We start from the raw sequence: 8,580 nt of genomic DNA, 5'->3' as shown, positions 1-8,580 counted from the left end.
GGAGTTTGCCCTTTGAGTTTGAATCCTGGCTCTGCCATTTTATTGTGCCTTTGGGAAAGTTAGTTAACCCCTCTGATATTGGTTTTTCTTGCCTATAAAGTAAGGATCATATTATGATCTACCCAAACAGGGTTGCTGTATAGATTAAATGGCAATATATGTAGTACCCTAAGTACATAGCAAGTGCTCAATAAGTTCTAGTTTCCTATGTTCAGGCCTTCTTCTACTGATACATTTGACAAAACAAAATCTTTTGTGAGCAAACTTCTCTTCTGTGAGTCAAGAAGATTAGTGCTGGAAGGGCCTTTAAGATAATCTTATGAAGTGGTTTTTGAACTTTTTAAAATGTTGTTTTTATCTCTTCCATGAACAAGAGGGACAGGGGTGGGGGGTAGAGAGAGAGACCCTCAACATGATCTTGATGTTGCAATCCATCCCTAGCCTTCAGGCAGCCTCTGATCATGGACACATGTGCAAGGTATGCTCAGGGAGGTCTAGAGGCTTAAACAGGAACCGTACCATATGGCATCACCCAGCAGAGCATTACATGTTACCATCTGGTCATCAAACTTTTTAAAATGACAGAACCTATAGTTCGAAGGAAAACTTAAGTGGAACCTCAATAACCACAACGGCCAAGGTGGACCTGCTGCAGTTTAAGCAGATGGGTCAGAGGCAGGAGGAGGCAGAGCTTCTACATTTCAGGCGTCCCTAACGTCAATGGAATTGTGTTGTCCCCACGGAATCCTAGCTTTCCCCCCTTCCAATCTGGGTTATGAAGGAAGTCATATCCAAATGTTAAGGTTCCACTTAACTGCCAAAACCTCCACAATGCCTGCCAGAAAGAGGCAGCCAAAATTGATCACTTATTTTCTAATTCTCCATTGGCAATATACATCTCTATTGTAGCACTTGGCAAATTGTCCTTCATGTTAGATTTATTTTCATTTATACCAATTCTTTACAGCAAATTATTTGGGGGCAGGGACCACATCTTAATTACCTGGGTCCCTCAGGGGGCCTGACACTGTGATTTATATGTAGGAGGCCCTCAATTACTGTTTATTGGATTATTAAATAAATGACCAGAGATTAATCCAAAACATATTAAGATTTAGGAAACCAAGGGAAAGATTCTAAAATGTATTTCTAAATACATTCCTAAACTGTATTCTCTGTTTTTCTTTTTTTTCAAAGTCATTTTCTTTAAAATGTAACTTGAGAGCCAGCAGGTGGCATGGAAGTTAAGGTGGCTGGATCCTACATGGCTGGCAACATGTTCAAGTCCTAGACAGGCAATTTGAACTTATGCAGGGCATGTGTGTGTTCATGCCCCAAATCCAGAGCAGAGAGCAGAGGAGAAAGGATTGCAGTGTGGTCATCCCCTCAGGGGGTGATTTCTTACTTTCTCTCTCTCTCTCTGGCAAACCTGGGCATCCTATAGAAAAATAAAATTTAAAAAAATTAAAAAAAGAAGAAGGTAACTTGAGACACTTCACAAATCCAGATCTCATTGATAATGTCACTCTGGCACAATGTGCTTGCCTGACTTCTTAAGCAGATAGAGCCATTCTGATCCTCCTTTGGCCCTTTCTCCATCATTTGAAGGAAAAGGAAGCAGATAAACCATTTTTCACATGGTTAATATTTCAAAATATGCAAACAATTTGTAAACCCTTAGACTAGGTACTAATAACATGCCTACAGTAAAAAGCACAGACATGGGTGAATGTTGACAATCATCTGTTTTATAAAATCAACTGAGGAGGCTAATATCAGCAACTCATACTCGGAGTCACAGAAATGCATTGCTTTGTAAAGGGGAATAATTGAGGAGAAATAATTGAAAACGACTTTTTGAAAATATATTGAGTCCAATTCAGGTGAGAGAAAATAACATAGAGAATAGCAAGGAAATGTAGAAATACAGGCTAATCTTTCTCTGACTTGTAAGAGTATTATTATTATTTTAATTTTTGCCAGAGGGCATGTATGCTTGCCAGAGAAAGAGAGAGACAGAAAGGGAAAAAGCACTCCCCCATGAAGAATGGTCACACTTCAATCCCTTTTCCATCTCTCGTTCCTTTCAGGATTTTGGGCATGCACATACATGAACCTGGTGTATTTCTCAAGCCACCGGGTCCAGGACTTGTACTGTGCAGTTCAGTCATGTGGGATTAATCTCAGGCTGGTGCCCCTTTCAGTTAGCCACCATGTCACCGGCTGGGCCCTAAGAGTATTATTATGTGGCCGTGCTTCAGTAGGTGATTGCTAAGCCTTGTAAGAAAGAAAGGAGATAGGGTAATCAGATGCCATAGTACTTTCAAAGTATACATTTTTATTTTGAGTGATATAAAATCATTTTAAGTCTTATGCAATGTACTTTATACAAGGGACCTTCCAAGTTGGTGGAAAATGTGCATTATGAAAAAACTAATTATGGATATTTCAAAGCTTTTTTGCCCCCAAATAAACATACTTTAATTCCATTTTTCTTCAAACTTTTGAAATGCCCTCATATATTACATAGCAGTATATAAGATGGGGGTTTGCATTTGGAACTCAGGGCACATTGCTTGTGTGGCCACATGACATGCTTTCTGGGGTCCCAATACTCTGCCAGGAGACTTTGGTTCTGATCCCAGCAGGCCTCTCCTCATAAGTGTCACCCCACTCCCTGGGTTTGCATTTGGAATTTAGGACGCATTGACTGCATTGTTGAGTGTCCTGCTTTATTGGCCCCAACCATCAACTGGGAGAGTTTGGTTCCCTTCTCAGCAGGCTGCTCCTTGTCAGTGCTGTCCTAATGCTGGCATTTGGTATCAGAACTCAGGGTCCTCCAGCCCATGCACTAAGCAGCACCCATTTTGGGCCTCTTCACTAAGTCATAGTAACTCATCCTCAATGTATCAGAAGCTGAAAGTTTAGTAGAGGATTCAAGCACCTATATAAATTTTATCTACTCTGATCTGGAAGACACAGTCCTCTAACAAGATCACACCTGGGATCTAAGTGTGATATTTCTTCCTCTAATACTACAAAATATTCTCCAATAAATAGGAAGAAGTGAATACTGCATCAGATGACCAAAAACCAGTGTAGAGGCAGAAGAAACATGAGAAAACAAGGAAATAACTCTCTCCGAAGGGAATAGAGTGACTCCTCACCAACAATAGATAACATAAGAGAATTCACAGAAATCTCAGAAAAAGAGTTCTGAATATTGATTGTCACCCAAACTTAATGAGATGCAAAGGAAAACAGATGACCTCTTCTAGGAAATAAGATCATTCCAGGACATGAAGGAGGAATTCCATAAAGAGGTAGACATCCTAAAAAACAAATCAAACAGAACTCCTGGAAATAAAGAATACAATACAAGACATTAAAATCTCTCTCAAAATTTACATAAGATTGGCTCATGCAGGAGAAAGAATTTCTGACCTTTAAGAGAAAGTCTCCAACATAAACCAAACCACCAACAAAGAATGAAAAAAAAAATGAGGATAACATAGAGGAATTCTGTACACCATGGAACACCCAAACTATCCATATAATGGGTACTCCAGAAGGTGAAGAAGCTGGTAAAAGCATGGAAAACCTCTTCCATGAAATACTGTCTGAAAACTTTTCAAATTTAGAGAAACAAGGAGAAATTCAGGGCCGAGAAATAAAAAGAACTCCAAATATGAATAGAATCAACATAAAAAGATCGTCCCCCTGGCACATCATAGCCAGATTGGTAAAAATAAAGACAGCGTTCTAGAAATGGCAAGAGAGAAAATAAAGTTACTTACAAAGGTTATCCTATTAGGGTAACATCAGAATTCTCAACAGAAACCATGCAGGCAAGGAAAGAATGGGAAGACATATTAAAAACATTAAAAGAAAAAAAATCACCTGTGAATACTACACCCAGAAACATTATCCTTCAATGGGAATAACAAACAAAATCATTCCCCCCCAAAAATGGAAAGAATTCACCAAAACTAGACTATCTCTTGAAGAAGGACCAAAGGGAACACTATATCAGGAAAACTAAAGAAAACCAAATAAAAATAAGATAACAAAAAACAATCAAAAAGGGGCCATCAGTTGGCATGGTGGTTAAGATACCTATGACACACTTAAAAAAGACATTAAAAATTACATAAAAATGTGGGAAAATATTCTATGTTCCTGGATTGGAAGAATTAATATAATCAAAATGTTAATTCTACTGAAATTAATCTACAAATTCAGTGAAATTCCAATTAAATCACCAGAGATATTCCTCACAGAAATATAAAAAACAATCATAAAATTTGTCTAGAATCATGAAAGGCCCCTTATCATAAAAGCAATATGGTGCAAAAAGAATAAAGTAGGAGGCATCTTACTTCCTGACCTCAAAACATTACAAAGCTGTGATAATTAAAACAGCATGGTATTGGCACAAAAACAGGAGATAGACTAATGGAACAGAATTGAGAACCCAAAAAACAAACAAAACATATAGCCAACTGATTTTTAACAAAGAGCACAAAACAATCCAGTGGGGAAAAGAAAATCTCTTCAGCAAATGGTGCTGGAAAAACTGGATATCCACCTGCAGAAAAATTAAACTGAACCCCTATCTCTCACCACTAACAAAAATCAACTCAAAATGGATCAATGATCTAAACATAAACCTCAAAAATCTATAAATCCAATGCAATTTCAAACTATTGGTGGAAAACCCAGGGGAAATTCTTGGAGATGAAGAGTCTTGTAGGCAAAGACTTCTTAAATAAGACCCCAAAGCACAGGCAGTAGTCCCAAAAATAGAAAAGTGGGACTACATTAGGCTATATTAGCAAAAGAAACAATAATTAGGGTGAGGAGACAACCCTCAGAGTGGGAGAATATATTTTCAAACTATGCCTCAGATAAGGGATTGATAACCAGAATATACAGGGAACTCAAGGAGCTTACCCCGCCCCCCAAAATAATCAATCCAATTTAAAGGTGGGCAAATGAGCTGAGCAAACAACTCTCTAAGGACAACATTCAAAAAGTCAAAAAGCATAGGAAAACATGCTCAACATCTCTTATCATAAGGGAAATGCAAATCAAAACCACAATGAGATACCACATAACTCTAGTCAGAATGGCTAAAATGAAAAAAAAAATTAAGATGATAAGTTCTGAGTCCTCCAGACATCAGTGCTCTGTGGTATTGGAATCTTGCTTGTCAACCTGTGTATGCACGTGCAAACATGGCCTCAAATGATTATACCCAACAAGTAACTCAGAGATACGGGGACAGTGCTATTCCCAGCAGAGCAGTCATGGCCAGTCAGCAGATATTTCAGCTATGGTCAGAGCAGCTATAGCTCTTCTTATAGACAGACTCAGAATAGCTATAGCATTCAGTCAGCTCCCCAGGGATATGGCTCAACTGGTGGCTGGCAGTAGCTAGAATTCCCAGTCATCTTATGGGCAGCAGTCCTCCTATCCTGGCTATGGCCAGCAACCAGCTCCCAGCAACACCTTGGAAGTTACAGTAACAGTTCTTAGAATAGCAGTATGGGCAGCCCCAGAGTTGGGGCTATGGCCAATAGTCTGGCTATGGTGGACAAGAGAAAAACTATGAACAACAACAAATCTCCTATAATCCCCTTTAGGGCTACGACAGCAAAACCAGTACTATAGTAGCTGTGGAGGTGATGGAGGGGGTGGTGGAAGTAACTATGACCAGGACCAGTCCTCCATGAAGGGTGGTGATGGTGGTGGTTATGGCAATTAGGACCAGAGTATTGGTAGTGGTAGTGGCCACAGGGGAGGCCAGCTGTACTGAGGAGGCCATGGCCGGGGCAGTAGTTACAACTGTGGCAGTGGTGGCTATGAACCCAGAGGTCATGGAGGTGGCCATGGAAAGAGAAGTGGCATGGACAGTAGTGACTGTGGTGGTTTCAATAAATTTGATGGTCCTCGGGGCCAAGGAACACATCACAACACTTGAGAAAAATAATTCAGACAACATCATCTTCGTGCAAGGCCAGAGAGAGAATGTTACAATTGAGTCTGTGGCTGATTACTTAATGCAGATTAGTATTATTAAGACAAATAAGAAAACAGGACAATCCATGATTAGTTTGTACACAGACAGGGAAATTGGCAAGCTGAAGGGAGAGGCAACAATCTCATTTGATGATTCACCTTCTACTAAAGCAGTTATTGACTGATTTGATGGTAAGGAATTTTCTGGTAATCCTATCAAGGTCTCATTTGCTATTTGCCGAGCAAGTTTCAAACGGGATGGTGGCGATGGTCATGGAAGCTGAGGTCAAGGAGGACCTGTGGGCCGGGAGGCTACGGAGGTGGTGGCAATGGCGGCAGTGACCAGGGAGGATTCCCCAGTGGAGATGGTGGCAGTGAAGGACAGCAATGAGCTGGGGACTGGAAGTGTCCTAATCCTACATGTGAGGATATGAATTTCTCTTGGAGGAATGAATGTAACCAATGTAAGAACCCTTAGCCAGATAGCCCAGGAGGAGGATCAAGAGGCTTTCATATGGGAAGTAACTATGGAGACGATCATTGCAGTGGCAGAGGAGGCTATGATGGCGGCGGCTACCAGGATTGAGGCAGGGACTGTGGGGGCTTCCAAGGGAGCCAAAGTGGTGGGGACAGAGGTGGCTTTGGCTCTGGCAAGATGTACTCAAGGAATGATCACAGACAGGATTGCCATAAGAAGCTGTACTAGCCTGGATCCTGAGGTTCTGAGACAGCTTTTCTTTCTGTACCTGGTGTTACTCTTGATAATTTTATTTTTTATTTTTCTGAAATGTTTGCTATAGGGCCAGAGAGAGACAGAGAGACAGAAAGTGAGAAATCATCCCCCAGGGGGGATGGCCATGCTGCAGTCCCTTTTCCTCCACTCTTGTCTTGGGATTTTGGTCATGCACACACATGCGCCCAGTGTGAGTTTCAAGCTGCTCAGTCCAGGATTTGAGCTGTGGTCAACTATGTGTCATCTGCTCAGCTCTACTCTTGCTATTTTGTAACCTTCAACTCCTGATCACTCTCAGGGCTTTTTCTTTTTTGGTGTAGGACTTCATAATTGTAACCATGCCTCTGGATCCCAATAAAACCTATCATTTTAGTTTTTTAAAAAAAGGAAAAAAGGTAAGTGCTAGTGAGGCTATGGTGAAAAAAGGAACCCTCCTAAACTGTTGGTAGGAATGTAAATTAGTACAACCGCTGTGGAGAATAGGACCATAGGATACAGAGTTTCCTCAGAAACGTACAAATAGAAGTACCATATGACCCAGGAATTCCACTCTTATGTATCTACCCAAAGGATAGGGAAATCCTCAATTAGAAAAATACTTGCACATCCATGTGTATTTATTTTTTTAAAGAATTATTTAATTTTATTTATTCATCCATTTATTTTAATTTGACCAGAGAGAGAGAGAGAGAGAGAGAGAGAGAGAGAGAGAGAGGCGGGGGGGGGAGGGGAGAAAACAAGCCACTAGGTCCAGTACTCAAACCATGGTTGGCCATGTGGGAGTGTCCAGCACCTTCACCACCACACCACCTGCTGGTTCCTGCACATCTATGTTTATTGCAGCATTATTTATAATCGAGAAGACATGGAATCAACCCAAATGTCTAAAAACAGAGGAGTGGATTGAAAAAATGTAGCACATTTACTCTCTGGAATACTACTCAGCCACAAAAAACAATGAGACCCTGACATCGAATACAAAGTGGATGAATATGGGAGATTTAACGCTGAGTGATGCAAGCCAGACTATGAAAGACAGGCATTGTACATCCCTACTCAATATACACTGAATGTCTGCACTCTGTAGAAGAAATGGAAAAATTAGAAGGTATAATAGCAGGAAGGGCAACTGTAGATACTAGAGATAGTATGGGGAGTAATGGGCGGTGGGTAATAGAGGGTGGAACGGAGGGCATCAGGGGAAAAAGAAACGGACCACATTTAATAGACACAGAAGTGAAAAATTATCTGCTGATAATAATGTATATGGTAATGTCTTTGACTTGACTAATATGCATTGTATTCATGCTGGGGAAAAACATGTTGTACACTGTAAAGATATACAGTGATCAAATGTAAATAAAAACACTAAAAAAGAGTATATAAGATGTACAGAAAATCTTATTTTGTGTCTCATGAATATTAGTAAAGTAGGACACACAAGTTTCTAACCTGTACATTAGTTTCTTGAATGTAGAGTGGGTCAAAGATCATCAGAGATAAAATTAGAAGGACTTTCATTTAAGATAGAATGATAGCAACATTTGGAGGAGTGAGTTCTCCTGTGTTTATTTTTTACAAGGATTAGTCTTATTATTTCATAATTATTTTGGATTCGATTGTTTTAAAAACTATTTATTTATTTAATTTTACTTGTTATTATTTTTTAATTTGACAAGAGAAAGGGAGAGAGAGAGAGAGAGAGAGAGAGAGAGAGAGAGAGAGAGAGAGAGAGAGAGAGAGACCAGAGAGAGAGAGAGAGAGAGAGAAAGTGAGAGAATAAGCCGCCAGGTCCAAGACTTGAACTGTGGTCGGCAATGTGGGAG

At 40.1% G+C, this 8,580-nt stretch overlaps 1 pseudogene; it reads left to right on the top strand.

Annotated features, from left to right (window-relative positions):
- The first annotated feature begins 5,237 nt into the window (after nucleotides 1-5,237).
- On the top strand, nucleotides 5,238-6,727 carry LOC102499837 (RNA-binding protein FUS pseudogene; annotated as a pseudogene).
- Nucleotides 6,728-8,580: the final 1,853 nt, after the last annotated feature.

This window comes from Tupaia chinensis, unplaced genomic scaffold (genome assembly GCF_000334495.1).
Source record: "Tupaia chinensis unplaced genomic scaffold, TupChi_1.0 Scaffold000706_1, whole genome shotgun sequence".
In the NCBI taxonomy this organism is placed as follows: domain Eukaryota; kingdom Metazoa; phylum Chordata; class Mammalia; order Scandentia; family Tupaiidae; genus Tupaia; species Tupaia belangeri.
Note: the sequence above shows the minus strand (reverse complement) of the source record. Positions and strands in the feature narration are given on the sequence as shown.